Here is a 17,206-nt window from a genome sequence, read left to right as displayed (position 1 = left end):
AAGTTCTTTCTGTTATTTTTTGAAAGTACTGCCTCACATGAGAGAATTAGAAGATGCTGCTGTTTTCATTAATGAAGCAGCCAGATGGGCTAGAATTAAAACAGGTTGAAACTCTGAAATCCTTCCTGAAAGACAAAATCACATAGAGAACGTGTGGGTTCTCAAGTTTCCAAATGGTCTGCATTTCCTCTTGTGACTTTATTCCCAAGTTTGTTTTTTAAAAGTTGTGGCTGGTAGCATATGACTGGTGTCTTATCTTCTGAGCAATGTTAAGGCTGCTGCTGCTGCTGCTAAGTCGCTTCAGTCGTGTCCGACTTGTGCAACCCCATAGCAGCCCACCAGGCTCCACCATCCCTGGGATTCTCCACGCAAGAACACTGGAGTGGGTTGCCATTTCCTTCTCCAATGCATGAAAGTGAAAAGTGAAAGTGAAGTCGGTCAGTCGTGTCCGACTCTTAGCGACCCCGTGGACTGCAGCCTACCAGGCTCCTCCATCCATGGGATTTTCCAGGCAAGAGTACTGGAGTGGGGTGCCATTGCCTTCTCCAAATGTTAAGGCACATGCCATCAAACGCCAATCATAATACACAGGCCTGGGCCCACAACACCAAGGCTCATATACTCCCAGAGCTTTTTTTTTTTTAATATTTATTTATTTGGCTATGTGGGGTCTCAGCTGTGGCATGTGGGATTTCCATTGTGTCACACATGATCTTTCATTGTGGCTAACGGACTTTCTAGTTGCTCTGCAGCATGTGGGATCTTACTTCCCCAACCAGGGATCAAACCTGTGTCCCCTGCATCGCAAGGCAGATTCTTAACCACTGGAACACCAGGGAAGTCCCATCTCCAAGGGCTTTTAACAGATACCTTGTTACTGTTCAGCCACTAAGTCATATCCATCTCTTTGCAATCCCATGAACTGCGGCATGCCAGGCTCCTCTGTCCTTCACTATCTCCTGGAGTTTGCTCAGATTCATGTCCATTGAGTCAGTGATGCTATCTAAACATCTCATCCTCTGTTGCCCCCCTCTCCTTTGGCCTTCAACCTTTCCTAGCCTCATGGTCTTTTCTAGTGAGTTGGCTCTTCACATCAGGTGGCCAAAGTATTGGAGCTTCAGCTTCAGCATCAATCCTTCCAATGAATATTCAGGGTTTATTTCCTTTAGGATTGACTGGTTTGATCTCCTTGCTCTCCAAGGGACTCTCAAGAGTCTTCTCTAAGTCCAAATGCTTGTGGGGAACTTGACGAAGCACACTGCATAAGCTGTGTCCCCCACAGCATATGTCTGGTGCTACCAACACCACGGTAGAGCATTAGCAAGAGATGGAATGAAGTTTAGAAATTCCATCAGTGGGGAACCAAACCAGGTTTGTTTATGTGAGGACTCTAGGGGCAGTTCTGTCAGGCAGTTGAAACAAATTGTAGATGGGAGTTCCTGTTTAGGCAGTGATGGGCCGGCCATGTGGTGGCCATCAGAGATTTTCCACAAGAGGTCATCAGTCTGTACTCCACCTGAGAGGATGAAGAGGAGGAATCTGGCAGGCAATAGCCATCGTGGATCAAGCTGCCACAGCTGGAGATGAAACAGGAGTTCAGAACAGAACCTGGAGCCCAGCTGACCAGATACGGATTAGATGAACTACTTACATTTCCTCTGACTAAGAGTAGACGGGTTGAACTCCTGGGGTAGGGCTGAGCTGCACATGAGTCTCCATGGCCTCAGCCCAGGGTTGAGCCTGAATTCAGGGAAAGACACCAGGCAAATGGCCAAGCACCACCCACACCAAAGTTCTCGTGGCTCTCAGCCCATTTTTTTTTTTTTTCACAATTTCATCCCTTTTTGCAAGATGTTTTAATTAGTTGAAATTCACAAGTCCTAACTCCTCAGGATCCAGTTGAAAAAGCGTCTCCTCTGTGAATCCCTTCCTCACTCCTGACACTTTCTGCACCTTGTCTTATCCTGTTTTTCTTTACACATCTCTCCTTGAGTAGCCTTCAAGCTTCTTGCCAAATGAGCTTTGGCATCTCCTGAGCCCAGCACAGCACCAGCGCAGCCTAAGATCTGAATACATATTTGATGATAAATAAATGGATGGTGTAACTGAATGAGTCAGTTCACTTAATGGGGTGAGCAAGTATTTATTAAATGGAAGCTGATCAATAAACAAGTTAACGAATGAATTGTTAACATTCCATATATTGACAAAGGATACAGAATAACAGCAGTAGAGAACAGTTATGTACTGCTGACTGTCCTGGGCTCCTGTGTTTACTGCATTACATAGATTATCTTATTTCATCTTCACAACAACTCAAGATGGAAGTGCTATTATGACACCCATTTTACAGATGGAAAAATGGAGGCATCATGCTAGAGTCTTTAAGAAGTCAGTCGGATCTGAGATCTATTCATTCTACTCAGCAATAGGATCACTCACTGCTCAGGCCTTTCACTTGCCATGGAGATATGGTGACCATTGAGGGTGGGAAAAGATGACATCAGGCCCTCCTTGTCTCTCTGCCTCTCTCCTCCACTCCTCCCCTTGTGTCTTGCATTAACAAGAAGAGTATGTCCCCTGCAGTTTGATTGCTGGTTCCCCCATGATGACTGCCCCTTTCTCTCCTGATGAGGATAGGCTAGAGTTGTACTGAGAAAGGGCTTCCCTGGTGGCTCAGGTTGTAAAGAATCCACCTGCAGTGCAGGACACCCAGGTCCAATCCCTGGGTTGGCAAGATCCCCTGGAGGAGGGCATGGCAACCCACTCTAGTATGCTTGCCTGGAGAATCTCATGGACAGGGGAGCCTGGAAGGCCACAGTCCACAGGGTTGCAAAGAGTTGGATACTGTGAAGTGACTTAGCCTGCACGCATGCACGTACTGAAATAGTCTATAGAGTTGGTTCCTTTGAGTTCTTGACCTTGCTAGCATCAAGGTGTAGGTGTGACAGATGATGAAATGAAATAATAAGGCATTTCCCTAATCATCTGATATCTGTGTATATACTTCCTTTGGAGGAGCCCAGGAAGTACTTTACCTACATCATCCACTCCAGTCCTCATTCCAACCCCTGGAGGGAGGCATCCTTACCACCCAACACACTTATGAGGCACCTGAGAGTCCCAGAGGTTTGGCAATCTGGCCTAATGTTCCTGAAGCTGGACGAAGAGCCAGGATTTGAACCGAGGGCCGTCTGCCTTGAAGAGATGCAATTCAGTAACTGTCTATGAAGTCCTTCTTTTAGAACATGTTTATCAACACAGCATGCTCTCACTAAAATACTTTGGTGGTGGGGATATGGCCACAGTCACCTTCTCTGCCTATGGGTCAAGGTCTCCTTTAAAGAATGACTTTGATAGCAGCCTTTTGGTCTGCCTATTAAAGAAAGTCACAAAGATGTCATTCATTCGTGTAAAGTCAGAGACAGAAGCCAGGTATGCTGCTGTCTCTGGTTGGGAAATCCGGACTTCTTCCTCCACTGACTTCCTCTGTCCTCTCCTCTCCTGCTCTTTAGCAGCTCAGTCACTCACAGTTTACATGCAGCCATTTTCGTTGACCTGCTCACAACGTTGACAAGTGGCTCTTACGAAACAGGGCACCAGTAGGAGAGAGCAGCCCGGGGCCCACGCCCACGCTGTTTGCTTTGTGAAATTCCAGACTGTTTAATCCGTTCCACCTCATCCTAAGAACTCCAGATTCCACTTTTCTTAATGACTTTCCCCTCCTTGAATGCCTACACAGTTATCTTTGAAGAAGGAGAAAAAGAATAGATGAATCATTTGCAGGAAACGGAGGGGAGAGAAGTGTGGTTGGAACAGCAGATGGCTGAGTGTGTGGGCATGCGGCTGTCTCTGTTGTCCCCTCCACCACCCTCTGGACACGAGTCCTCTGAGAGTCAGTGTACACTCATTTTGGGGCGAGGGCTGTACCCGCTTTCAGGTACTAACATGTAATTCCACATCCGCTCGGATTCCTCTCAGACACTGAAATTCCAGGGAGAGTGGGAAACTCAGGCTAGGCTCAGACTGGACTGTTGGTCCCCTCTTTGAAGTTTTGATATTAAACATTCTAATAAGGTGAAAAACTCCTTTCAGTTAGTAGCAAGAGAATTTCTCGTGCGGTCTTCTTTCTCCTGTAGAATATGAAGTCAGGATATGAATATTCTTTCCGTGCCACAGTGCAAGCTCTCTTACCAGGGAAGGGGTTGGCAGATGCGTACAGGGAAGCCAGAGGAGACAGACTACCTACAGATAGAAATCTGATTAAGCAGGAAAACACAAATTGTTCTTGGTGGGGCTTTTGATGGGGGGAGGGTGCAGAAAGGACATAAAGACACGACAGTCTTGGGGACAAGTGTTCATGTATTGCTCCGCAAAGTTAGCTTTTTGCTATATGTATGGAGATGATACCAACGATGGTCTGTTCACTTGGATAACTGAAATAAGTTTCCAGAATCCCGAGAATCCAAGAGAACACACTTTTTTGGAAAAGCTTGACTTTTTTTCCCAGAAGATTTCATGTAGACCCTCCTGTTACTTCTATGTAAATTTCCAAATGTTATCTGGATGTCACACTAGGATAAGTAATTGTGGCTATTTTATTTTTAGATTACGAAACTCATTCCATCAATAAACTCTTGCACTGATTTTTTCCCCCCACTTCCATCATCATCATCTACCCTCCCACCTCTATTTGCATAGGACAGAATTCGGGTGTGAGCACGTGAATGAATGTTCAGAGAGGTAAGAGCTTGTTAGTTTTTAGTGCAATAGGATTTTTGGTAAAATACATGTCTAGAAGTTGAGATGTTTCTTAATGTGCAAGCATGCCTACTTATTCGTTAAGCCACGTCTGACTTTTTGCGACCCCACAGTCTGTAGCCCATCAGGCTCCTCTGTCCATGGGCCTTCCCAAGCAAGAATACTGGAGTGGGTTGCCATTCCCTTCTCCAGGGGATCTTCCCGACTTAGGGCTTGAACCCAAGTCTCCTGCATTGACAGGTGGGTTCTTTACCACTGAGCCACCAGGGAAGCCCTTGTTTCTTAACACAAATTATTATATACCACTTGGAAACAAAGAACTGTGGTAAAAGGCATTTTTTTAAATTAATGAACACTCCTTCAGAATCAACTTTATTCATAAAAGTCATCTGATCAAGAATGAGTAAACTCAGTCCAGAAATCAATCTGAATGATCATAAAAAAATCTGTCATCATAAATCTTGTAAATAATAGAATTTTCACCTTCATTATGATGTAATGACTTGTTTATCTGAAAGTCCTTCATATTAACCTTCACAAAAGCACTAATTCTTGGATCCTCAAAAGCTTTCGGAGAAGGCAATGGCACCCCACTCCAGTACTCTTGCCTGGAAAATCCCATGGACGGGGGAGCCTGGTGGGCTGCAGTCCATGGGGTCGCTAAGAGTCGGACACGACTGAGCGACTTCGCTTTCACTTTTCCCTTTCATGCACTGGAGAAGGAAATGGCAACCCACTCCAGTATTCTTGCCTGGAGAATCCTAGGGACGGCAGAGCCTGGTGGGCTGCCATCTATGGGGTCGCACAGAGTCAGACATGACTGAAGCGACTTAGCAGCAGCAGCAGCAAAAGCTTTCAAATAACTCTTCATAATTTATAAACATGGCCATACCAGACTAATTTGTGTGGTTCTTGGGATGTCCCAGCCAGCTTCATCTGACTCCCAGCCCCAGCCTGGTCCTGAATGGACAGCCTCCTGGGGCTGGAGGGGGTGGGGGATTGGGGTGGGGATCCTGTGAGATCACAGCCCACCTGCCATAACAGGAACCTCATCAGTGGTTCCTGGCCCAGGTCTGACCTGACAAAACTCATACCCATGGTAGGCTGCTGCCCTCCCGGCAGGCAGCTTGCTAGGATGCGGAATCTGGCTTCCCTAATGGCTCCCTGAAGTGCCTGAGTAACAACCCAGATGTGCAGGGGACTTAAACTTTGAATCAAGGAACTAGAGGCCAAGAAGATAAATCCTTCTTCCTTTCTCCGCCCCCACCACTATCTGACGGATTGTTTCAAGGTGACTTGCAGGATGAGCAACTGGCTCGTAATTCTTCATGACTTTATGGCCAGTCCCCAACACGCCTGCCTAGTAACTGCATTCCTTTCTCCCCTGTCTCATCTCTTTGTCTCACTTTTGCAGCCCTGGGATTGCAGGGGCCATCACAGCAATCTCTGCCATAGGTTTTATTCTCTAGGGAATTTGGCTAATACAGTGATCAAAAAAAAAAAAAATCACACATCATAGCTTCAGTGTGACCTCCTACCTACAGTCTATTTTCTTTTTAATAAGAATGAACAGAGATCTAAAGTTTACATCAAGGTTAACTAGAGCTGCTCCAGTGAAGTGTCTCTGGGTAGAGAATATGTTCTCTCAATCTAACTTTCCTGTGGTTTCATCTCACCACAGGATGCTTGGATACCAGCAGTTCCTTTCTCAAACTGATTGCTTCTATCCAGCTTGGTTGGAGGGAACGTCTGCCAACCCCTTCCCGGGTTAGAAAGCTTGCACTGTGGCACAGAAAGAACAACCTAGATACAGTTTCTCTTACATATAGCCCGGTATTTACAAACCTACCTCCAGATCTCCATCGTATTACCTTTGATGCTACGCTTCATCTTCCTTGTATCCTTACCTTCCATTTCACTCTCAGCAAATTCCTGATATGTACATATGATAAATGTGTTTCAAAGGAAAAATCAAAATCGTTTTGATTTGGGACATTCTGTTTTGGGTAAAATACGTATCTTTTAAATCAACAGTTAGTGAATATCAGACACCAAGAGCAATGTGCTATTTGAAGATTGTAAACAAGACACTTTAAACCATACCCAGAATGAGAAAGTGAAAAATATTTCACTTCCATATTTAATGAACCAGATAGCATCTTCTTATGGAGATATAGGGGGTGAGGATAAAGGCACATAGATTTTTAGTGCTACTGAAAGGCAGAGACTGTGAATGTTGGAAGATAGTATTAAGGCTGTTATTTTAATGAGTTAAAATTTTTCAGAAAGTTTGCATTGATAATAATATCTGAGGCTGAATTTAAGACAAACACTCTTCTGGGGTTAAAACAAAACAAACAAAAACCAAGACTCTTGGATCCTGAGCAAGCCTGAGGAATGAGAAAAGCTTTCATTAGAAGATGGCATTTAGAATGAGATGGAAAGAAAAAGTCAGGTATCAGTGTTATATATCAAAGTGTGTTCAGGGATTGTTAAATGCCTCTACATTTTTTTTTTTAAATTTGAAGCTAATGATTGAGTTATGGTATTTTAAGTTCAGTGGCTACTATCAACTTAATATTATGACTGAAAAATAAGGTATAAAAATAAAATAGGATTTTTATTTTATTTACCAATCAAAAAGAAAAAAGGGACAGAATATGAATAGATAGTTCATAGATAAAGAAATTCCATTCAAACAGCCTTTAAACATGTGCCAAGATGCTTGATCTGTCTCTTAGTAAGAGAAATGGAAGTTAAAGCTGCCATGAGATATCAAGATTCATCTATCAGATTGGCAATAGGTTTGACAGCACAGTGTGTCAGCTAAGGTACGAAAAAATACACTAACGCAAACTATACAGTCTCAGAAAGGGCATTTGGGTGATAAGAAGCAAAATTATATATTTGCATACTCTAACCAAGCAATTCCACATTTAACAATGTATCACAATGTATCCCACAAACATACTCATACACAAAGTTCAGTTCAGTCGCTCAGTCGTGTCCGACTCTTTGCGACCCCATGAATCGCAGCACGCCAGGCCTCTCTGTCCATCACCAACTCCCGGAGTCTACCCAAACCCATGTCCATCGAGTCGGTGATGCCATCCAACCATCTCATCCTCTGTCGTCCCCTTCTCCTCCCGCCCCCAATCCTACCCAGCATTAGGGTCTTTTCCAATGAGTCAACCCTTCGCATGAGGTGCCCAAAGTATTGGAGTTTCAGCTTCAACATCAGACATTCCAATGAACACCCAGGATTGATCTCTTTTAGGATGGATTGATTGGATCTCCTTGCAGTCCAAGGGACTCTCAAGAGTCTTCTCCAACACCACAGTTCAAAAGCATCAATTCTTCGGTGCTCAGCTTTCTTCACCATCCAACTCTCACATCCATACATGACCACTGGAAAAACCATAAACACAAAGTGGATAAGTGTATAAAAGCATATTCATTGCAGTCATTGCTTGCACTAGTAAAAAAAGGTTATGGGGAACCACCATGCCCACTGACAGGAAAATGTCATACATAAACCATGCTGTGCTCATGCAATGGAAGACAATTTGTGTGTGCTAAGTCGCTTCAGTCATGTCCGACTCTGTGACTCCATGGACTGTAGCTCGCCAGGCTTCTCTGTCCATGGGCTTCTCCAGCCAAGAATACTGGAGTGGGTTGCCATGCCCTCCTCCAGGGGATCTTCCCAACCCAGGGATCGAGCTCATATCTTTTATATCTACCTCCATTGGCAGGCAGGTTCTTTACCACTAGCAGCATCTGGGAAGCCCATGGAATACTATGTTGCCATTAAAAAAGAATGAGGAAGCTCTATGTTTTCTGATGTGAGCCCACTTCCAAAATGTGTTCAGTGAAAAATCAAATCGCATTCCTTTATGTTTCGTCTGCACTGTTGTGTAATGATAACACCAGCAATAGTAAATATGTATGTTTGTATATGTAGTCTCTCTCTTTGGGAGCATGCACCAGACTAGTTAACAATAGTTGTCTCTAGGGAAAGGATCTAGGTGTCTAGGAGAGGCTTACTTCTACTTTCTACCACTTCTTTCCTTTTGAATTTTGTTCCATGCATGAGTATTATCTGTGCTGTGACTCAGTCGCTCAGTCATGTCCGATTCTTTGCGACCCCCCGGACTGCAGCCCGCCAGGCTCCTCTGTCCATGGAGATTCTCCAGGCAAGAATAATGGAGTGGGTTGCCATGTCCTCCTCTAGGGGATCTTCCCAACCCAGGGACTGAACCGAGATCTCCCACATTGCAGGCGGATCCTTTACCGTCTGAGCCACCAGGGAAGTCTGAGTATTATCTATCCATATATGTCAATAATATTTATTAAGAGGAGGAAAAACTGTATATGTAGACATTTGAAAGGGGGCTTTCACCTAATTCATGAGAAAAGTATATTCTGTTGTTCCAAGTCAACTGGAAGCAACATACACATTATTTTTTCATTTATTTTAAAATAAGCTTTATTTATTTAAAATAAACTTTATTCAGGGCAGTTTTACATTTAGGGCAAAATTGAGCAGGAGGTACAGAGATTTCCCATATACTCACGTGCAAGCCTCCCCCATTACCAACATCCCCCACCAGAGTGGTCCATTTGTTGTAAGCCATGAACCTATAATGAGATGTCATTATCACCAAAAGTCCGCAAATGAAATAAGGATTCACTCTCGGTTTGGTACATTCTATGAATTTTAACAAATATATACTGATACATATCCACCATTTTAATACTGTACAGAATAGTTTCACTGCCCTAAATATCCTCTGTACTCCACCAATTCACCCCTCTCTCCCTACAACTCACCAATTCACCCCCTCTCCCTCTCTAGCAATCACTGATTTTTTTCCTGTCTCAATAGTTTTGTCTTTTCAAGAGTGTCATATAATGGGAATCATGCAGTGTGTAGCCTTTTTCAGATGTGCTTCTTTCATTTAGCAACATGCATTTAATTTCCATGTTTTTTCGTATCTTGATAACTCATATTGTGATATATAAACTGCCCTTAAAATAAGACCTAATTTGTGCAAGCTTTAAAAAGTTACGTTATTCTTCTGTAATTTGTAATCTCTCAACTGCTTGGTGATGAATTTTGCCAATAAGTTTTCCAAGAAACGCATGTTAAGAGAGAACAAATTAAACAGAATAATTTACTATACCAGAGCAAATATTTCCATTTTGGAGAACTAATCACTTCTTCCTTATGTAACTGTACCTTAGAAAGTACTGTATATTATCTTCTTCTTATGTCTTCCTGCCATGTCTTCTTATTACATCATTCTATAATCACTTAGTTTTCATATATAAAATGAGGATTTGTGGAGCTCCTCATTGTAAGTCTAAATCGTTCCGTCCTGTGCTGGCAGGACTCCATCCGTCACCACCACCACCATCCTTTTGGATCTTGAACTTGATACGGTTCTAAGACCACACTGAGGCTACCTCTGCAACATTCTCTCTTAGATCATGGTCCCAGCTGTAACCTACTTGAGGGGAGTGTTCCCATGTGATTTATTCTTTTACCCCTCAGAAGACCTTGCCCCAACTCAGCAGAGATATCAAGCATGGATTCTCTGAAAGGTAGAAGACAGTCATTTTGACAAAATGTAAAGCAATTTCAATCTGTACTGCATTCTGCAACAGATACCGATGATATTTTTCCAAAAAGAGGAGAGAAGTCTGCTATGTTTCAGGGCAGTGAAATGGACATCTCGTTGTCAGAGAGACTCTGGCAGCAGGTGGAAAAGGCACGGCCAGGTGTCCTTTGCTACCAGGCCAGCCTCCAGGATCCCCAAACACAAGAACACCTGAAAGCAATATGCCCAATTCTCCACTTAAACAACCATGTTTAGCTCTGTCTACAGATAAGGGACGCCCCTCCACCTCCATTGCAGCCATAGGACTAATCTGTTACAATTTTGTTTCTAATGAAAGATATCAGAGACAGAAGCCGTATTCATTTATTTATTAACAAAACTTCACTTTAAGGAACAGTGTTTGTAATCACACTGTGGCATGTGTTAGAAACACCACTTCTTGAGTAGTGGAACTTCTCTAGAAACTAGGATGCTTTTACTCCACTTTCAACTTTTCTGCAGGTCTGAAATTTTCATAATAAAAAGTTAGATGCAAAAGGCAGTTTCTCTCCTGGAGAGAAATGACATCACTGGCATTTAGAAGAACGTTTCCCTCTCTTTCCTGGCTACAACTACAAGCATCTCTCAGTACCTCCCGGTGTGAGGTAAGATAAGAATTTTGTCATCTTCTATTAATAGGGAGGGATTTTGAGTCACAGAAGGGCTAAGTGATTTTTCTAGCCACAGCAATAAGAAGAATAAAACGAAGCAAGATGATTAGTTCATTATTTTAGGAACAGAACTATTGTGGTGAAGAGCATCATTTTCTTGAACAATTGCAATTGCTTCCTAATTGGTTTTCCTGCCCCCAGTTTCTCTCTCCTCTCCAGGCTACTCACTCCTTTCGTTAACTGAACCATATTCTGAAATCACGTCACACGTATAAATATCTGTGATGACTTCTCACTAACTAAAGAAAAATTCCAAATTCCTTAGCAGGACATCCAAAGCCCAGGTCCACCTGGCTTTAAACTCTCTTTCCTCTTTCTTTGCCTCTGTGTCCTTTATAGGGCTTCCCATGTGCCTCAGTGAGTAAAGAATCTGCCTGCAATCCAGGATATGCGGGTTCAATTTCTGGATCGGGAAGACCCCTGGAGAAGGGGTAGGCTACCCAGTCCAGTACTTTTGGGCTTCCCTGGTGGCTCAGGTGGTAAAGAATCTGACTGCAATGCGGGAGACCTGGGTTCAATCTCTGGGTTGGGAAGACCTCCTGAAGAAGGGAAAGGCTAGCCACTCCAGTATTCTTGCCTGGAGAATCCTATGGACAGAGCCTGGCGGCTACAGCCCATGGGGTCACAAACAGTGGGACATGACTGAGAGACTGAGCATGCACGCCCTCTCTAACTGCTCACCTGCTCTCCAGTTCTCATGCACCACTGTCCCTGCCTCCTTTGTTCATGCCACCTGGTTCTTATCCAGAGTGCCTTTCTTTCTCTAAGATCCCTCTGGGACCATGGAGAGAGGGGTATCTGCTAACAATGACACATCGCAAGTGCCACCAATTTCAGTAACAGAAATAATTTTTTAATCTTTTTTATGCAAATTAAAAAAAAAAAACCTCACAGGTCACTAAGTCTAATTAGAGAATGTCACAGCTAATTCTCCATCTTTACAGCATTAGAGTACTACAGGAGCTATACTGAATTACCTAAAGGAAATTACCATAGAGACACTCTAACAAAAGGGCAGAGAAATCCCCATTATAAAGGCTTTGTCCCTGGGAAACTGGTCAGGCCAGGGGGGTGGATTAAGGGAGAGGGGTAGGGTGGGGCACGACCTGGCAAGGGTTTAGACTTTTGGTAAAGAATCTAAAATTTCTGATGGCTCCAGAAAAACTTGACAAATTTACACACACACACACACACAAAAGCACATTTGTCAGACATTTAACAAAAATAATTTTGGAATCACGCATGTGCAAAAATTACCATAGAAAGTGTGCTGAGCAGGTGGCCCGTTTACTTAAGGCGAAGTGTGCTTCTACCATGTGGCCTTTAGCAAAGCACCCTTCACCCACAAATGGAAGATTCCTCCCATTCATGGGAGAGTGGCTCTCATACTCAGTTCTGACTCAGCTCCTCCTACCTCTACCTGAAAAGCTCCTGCCAGAGGAAGGAAGGAACTTCCCAAAGGAAACTTCTTAGACGCAGGAGGCTTTAAAACCTTGAGTATATAAATGGGTGCTCTCACCAGAGACAAAAAACCGGTTCAGGAGGATGGTTGCATCGCTTCGGCCAGTAGATTTCCAATTTGCCTCCTGTAGATTGTACAGGGAGATTCCAAGGCAGTGCAGTGGTAAAGAATCTGTACGCAGATTCGATCCCTGGGTCAGGAAGATCCCTTGGAGAAGGAAATGGCAACCTACTACAGTATTCTGGCCTGGGAAATCCCATGGACAGAGGAGTCTGGCAGGCTACAGTCTATGGGGTTGCAAAGAGTAGGACACGACTTAGTGAATGAAGAACAAGACTATGCAGGCAATGGGAATGGCTGTGAGCCGTCAGAGATGGAGGGGAAGAGTGCCTGCTGGAGTCCTAGACTGCTGGGAAGTCCCTCTGAGACAACCAACGTCCCCAAGCTCCCCAATTTATTATCCGGATCTCTAGGCAATTTGAAATCTAGGCTGCTTACAGTAGCCACTAAGAGGGGTGGTAAGGCAATGGGCTCTGTTCCTTAACATTTTTCTTTCAGAATCTTGCATGAAATTTTTTTCCTTTCTATTCCCAAGAACAGAACTGACACCGTATTGTTTCTCATGATATGATCCCTTTTCAGAGAGGTCAATAAACATTTATTAAGAGCTGTATGGGTGTGTGTGAATAATAAAAACAGGAAACTATCAACGAATTAGTATTGCTTCGGGACTATTCTAACCCCTTTACAAATATAACTCATTTATCACAATAGTCTTCTGATAAACTATCTTCATTTCAGAGATAAGGAAACTGAGGTATATGACAACTATATGATTTCCTTCAGAGTCACATGCTAGAAAGGTTTAGAATCCAAGTTGGTCTGACTCTAGAACTTCCAGTCTTGACCTGCAAGATCAAACTGAACAAAAATAGTAGACGCTGCTCTTTTATGACAGGTTGTATGAAGTCACTCTTATCAGGCAGGGAGTAAGGTGTACGAAAGAGGCTTTGAAGGGACTGAGGTATTTTAATTCCAGGGTAATGACTTGATATCTGAGGCCAGCCTTCCCCACTATAAAACTGTGATAACAGTATTCCTGCTGTGCAGAATTACCAAAGTAGTTAGACTGAACATGTACAAAGCTTGATGTAGAATCAACTGTAGCTTTATGTTGTTATTTTCATGGAATATCCAAATACAACTTCTGTAATTAGCTCACCAAATAGCCCAAAGCAGGACTGCTTAGACTGGAGATTGGAGGCCTCTGGAGTTCCACTAATATATTCTTGGGGAATCAGTGAGTTCTTAAGTTTGATCAACGGAGCTAAAGCATTCCTTGCATTGTGGACACACACAGTCATTTCCATTGACTGCTGAGGCAAAAATAGGCTGGCAGGAAACAGTACCTACTTAGAAAAATAATTAGTTCTCTTACCCAACAGCTACTTGTACTGCTCACACCTGCGTAAATAAAGGAACACAAGATGAGGAAAAAAGTCTCCCGGGGAAATATGGCCCACATAAGGAGGTGCAAGGCAAATGTTCTGCATGTAGATGCAGCATGGCCAATGTGCAGGGTCCTTCACACATGAGGCCCCATGACCAGGCCAGGGAAGGTTCTGGAAAGATGAATACATATAGGCCCTCATCTCCCTGGAAGGCCTAATTTCTCACCAAAGATCCTTGCTGAGGCTTTGGAAATAGTGCAAGGGGAAGCAAAGTGCTGTCGTTCCTTTCCCAAAACAAAACTGAAAAAAAAACCCAACAGAAAATGAACTTAGCTGTACTGCTGACATAGAGATGCCAACCTCCTGATGCTTTCTAACATATGTATTTACATGTGCTTTTACATTTCCTATTTTGTGAAAATAAAGGGTAAGTGGAAAGGCTTCCATGGTGGGTGATCCAGTGGTTAAGACTCAGTGTTTCAACTGTAGAAGGCGCCAGTTCGATCCCTGGTCTGGGAATTAAGATCCTACATGCTATGTGACACAGGGGCCCCCCTCAAAAAATTGATAAAGGATGAGAGGGAAAAATCAATGAATGTTTTCCCCTTGGAAGGAAAAGGACAAAAGCATCTGAAGGAAGAAGTCAACACTGCTAGCTTTAATTGAATTTCCTTACTAGAAACTAATTTCCAAAGTTAGGTTCAAGTTTACAAAGTTATGCTCAAAGACAAGTTCAATATTCTTGACAGAATCTCTATGGGATCCAGAAAGTACACTAATGGGCATTCCATCAGATGATGGGAAACAGAAACAGAAGAAAGATGATAAAGACCTAAGCTTTAAAAGCTTTGTCCAATTGGGGTCAAGGTCTGAACTTCACATGAGTTCCTATTTTACTCCAGGCTGTACCATTCCAGCAAGGTGAGGAAGTGCCATCTCTTTTATAGAAAAGTTCCATTTGCTCTCTCCACGTGACCGTGGATGTGACTCTGGGACTCCAGCTGCTTGTCAGTCACCATCTAAGCTTTCCTGCCTTTCCCTTCACTGTTGCACTGTTTGGGGAAATTGTTAACCTGCCTTCAGTAAGACCCTGCAGACCCCTTGAATAAGCTCCCTGCAGCTGACCCTAGGGCAAGCTGCATGAAGCTGCAACACTGGAAGTGGTAAGATGGCAAACCAGGATTTGCAGTCATGGTATTTTAATTTGGGGTTCATATTTGAAACTCCCTTTGGTTTTCTCCATGTACAGCCCACCACTGGGTTTCCTATTGTCAGAGATTTGGGCCTCTTGTACAGTCCCTGCTTTCTGACATAAGTTGCTGTCTTTTTGAGGCACCTGTCAGGAAAGCTCAGCATAAGTCTGTGAACCTCCTGTGTGTGTGCTCAGTCACATCCAACTCTTTGCAACCTCACGGACTGCAGCCCGCCAGGCTCCTCTGTCCATGGGATTTCCCAGGCAAGACTACTGGAGTGGGTTGCCATTTCCTCCTCCAGGGGATCTTCCCAGGCCAGGGATTGAACCAGTGTCTCCTGCATTGGCAAGGCAGGTTCTTTACCACTGTGCCACCTGGGAAGCCCTTGTGAACCCATATGCCCTTTATTTACTGTCAGACTATTTCAAACATATTTTTCAAATGCAGTTAAATTCTGTTCTGAGGTTTAGCTGTCCTGAAAGTCACCGACTGTCACTTAAAAAAAAAAAAATTATTGGAGTATAGTTGCTTTATAATGGTGTCTTAATTTCAGATGTATAGCAAATTGAATTAGCTATACATATACATATATCCACTCTTTTCAGATTCTCTTCCTAAAAAATCATTAGAGTATTGAGGAGAGTTTCCTGTGCTATAAAGCAAGTTCTTATTAGTTATATATTTTATATATCATGGTGTGCATATGTCAACCCCAATTTCCCAATTTATCCCTCCCCTCTCCTTTCCTCCTGGTAACCCTAAGTTTGTTTTCTACAACTGTGATTCTACTTCTGCTTTGTAAATAAATTCATTTGTACCTGTTTTTTTTTTAGATTCCACAAACAAGCACTATCAAATGATATTTGTTTTTCTCTGTCTGACTTCACTCGACTGTCACTTTGAGGGCCTCCCCAGGACCTCTAAAAATACCGAATCCTGGATATGTCAGAAGGCTCCATTTTAAGTTTGATCTTCTACAACATGCTCTCCATATTAGGTGAAAATCTGTTTAACTATTTTCACATGATGTGTTAATAAATGTCACTGTATTCACAGAGATTACTCCAAGAAGATTAAAGGTCGTACCAACCCTTTTAGGTCTCATAAATCACAAGTGTTCTCAAACGCAGGAAAATTCCTGCCAAGTTGGAATGCTTCTCCAATAACCAAGCAAACGTTTATAGCCAAAAGATTTTAAGGAACTTTCCAGAGGGAAATACTAGGAAGAATTCAGCACAGGTGCTCGTTGCATGCACAAACAAACACACAGGCAGAGGGACAGCAGGATCTATGAAACTGTTTCTGTGCCCTTGTGAAAATGGATCAGAGATGACCGGCCATACTCTGCAACCTTTAAACACAGTCTTCTATATGTGACTGATACCCTAAGAAGGGAAGTAAGGAAGCCTGTGGTTCTCACAGTCACTGGAAATCTCCTGAGAGAGCTTTTCCTGGGAGCCCTGGCAACAGGGCCAGAATGACATTCAAAGCAGGATAACCAGCAACAGCCAATCAGCTTCATGCAGAAATGTAGCAGTGATTTTAAAACACATCATCCATTGAGGACCTACTTTGTGCCTTTTGTGTGTCATCTTGGCTGTCCCTAACCCTCACAGTTGATTGAGGCGGGCCTAACTATTCCCCATTTTACATACTGCTGAATTCCTTTCCTCGCTTTATTTTTCACTGTAGCACTTTCCCTCTTTAATATGCTGTATAATTATTTGTTTATTGTCCTCACTAGAATGTGCACTCCAGGAGGACAGGATTCTTACCTGTTTTACTCACTGTTGCCTTCCTGGAATCTAGAGTAAATGAATAAATGAGTGAACGAATGAGTGGAGGCCCAGAGGTTAAAAGACTTTCCTCTGTCAAACTATTACTTAAGAGACAGAGCGAAGATTTGAACTCAGGTCCTGGGTGTTACACCAACACACATCAGTAATGGTAGCTGTGAGGATAAGCATCTAAGACATATTCTAAGAAAGCTAGATGGGCACTTATTGAA

General features: G+C 43.2%; 1 protein-coding gene across 1 annotated transcript in view; it reads left to right on the top strand.

Annotated features, from left to right (window-relative positions):
- POC1B (POC1 centriolar protein B) overlaps window positions 1-16,253 on the top strand; it is a 168,040-nt gene extending 151,787 nt beyond the window's left edge. The window contains exon 13 of the transcript XR_014083103.1: window positions 16,032-16,253. The gene's annotated coding sequence lies outside the window, so the exon portion shown is untranslated. The remainder of the gene's footprint in view (window positions 1-16,031) is intronic.
- The last annotated feature ends 953 nt before the right edge of the window (window positions 16,254-17,206 follow it).

This window comes from Giraffa tippelskirchi, chromosome 4 (genome assembly GCF_054371585.1).
Source record: "Giraffa tippelskirchi isolate mGirTip1 chromosome 4, T2T-mGirTip1v1.2.pri, whole genome shotgun sequence".
Classification (NCBI taxonomy): Eukaryota; Metazoa; Chordata; class Mammalia; order Artiodactyla; family Giraffidae; genus Giraffa; species Giraffa tippelskirchi.
This window is presented reverse-complemented; position numbering and strand designations above follow the sequence as displayed.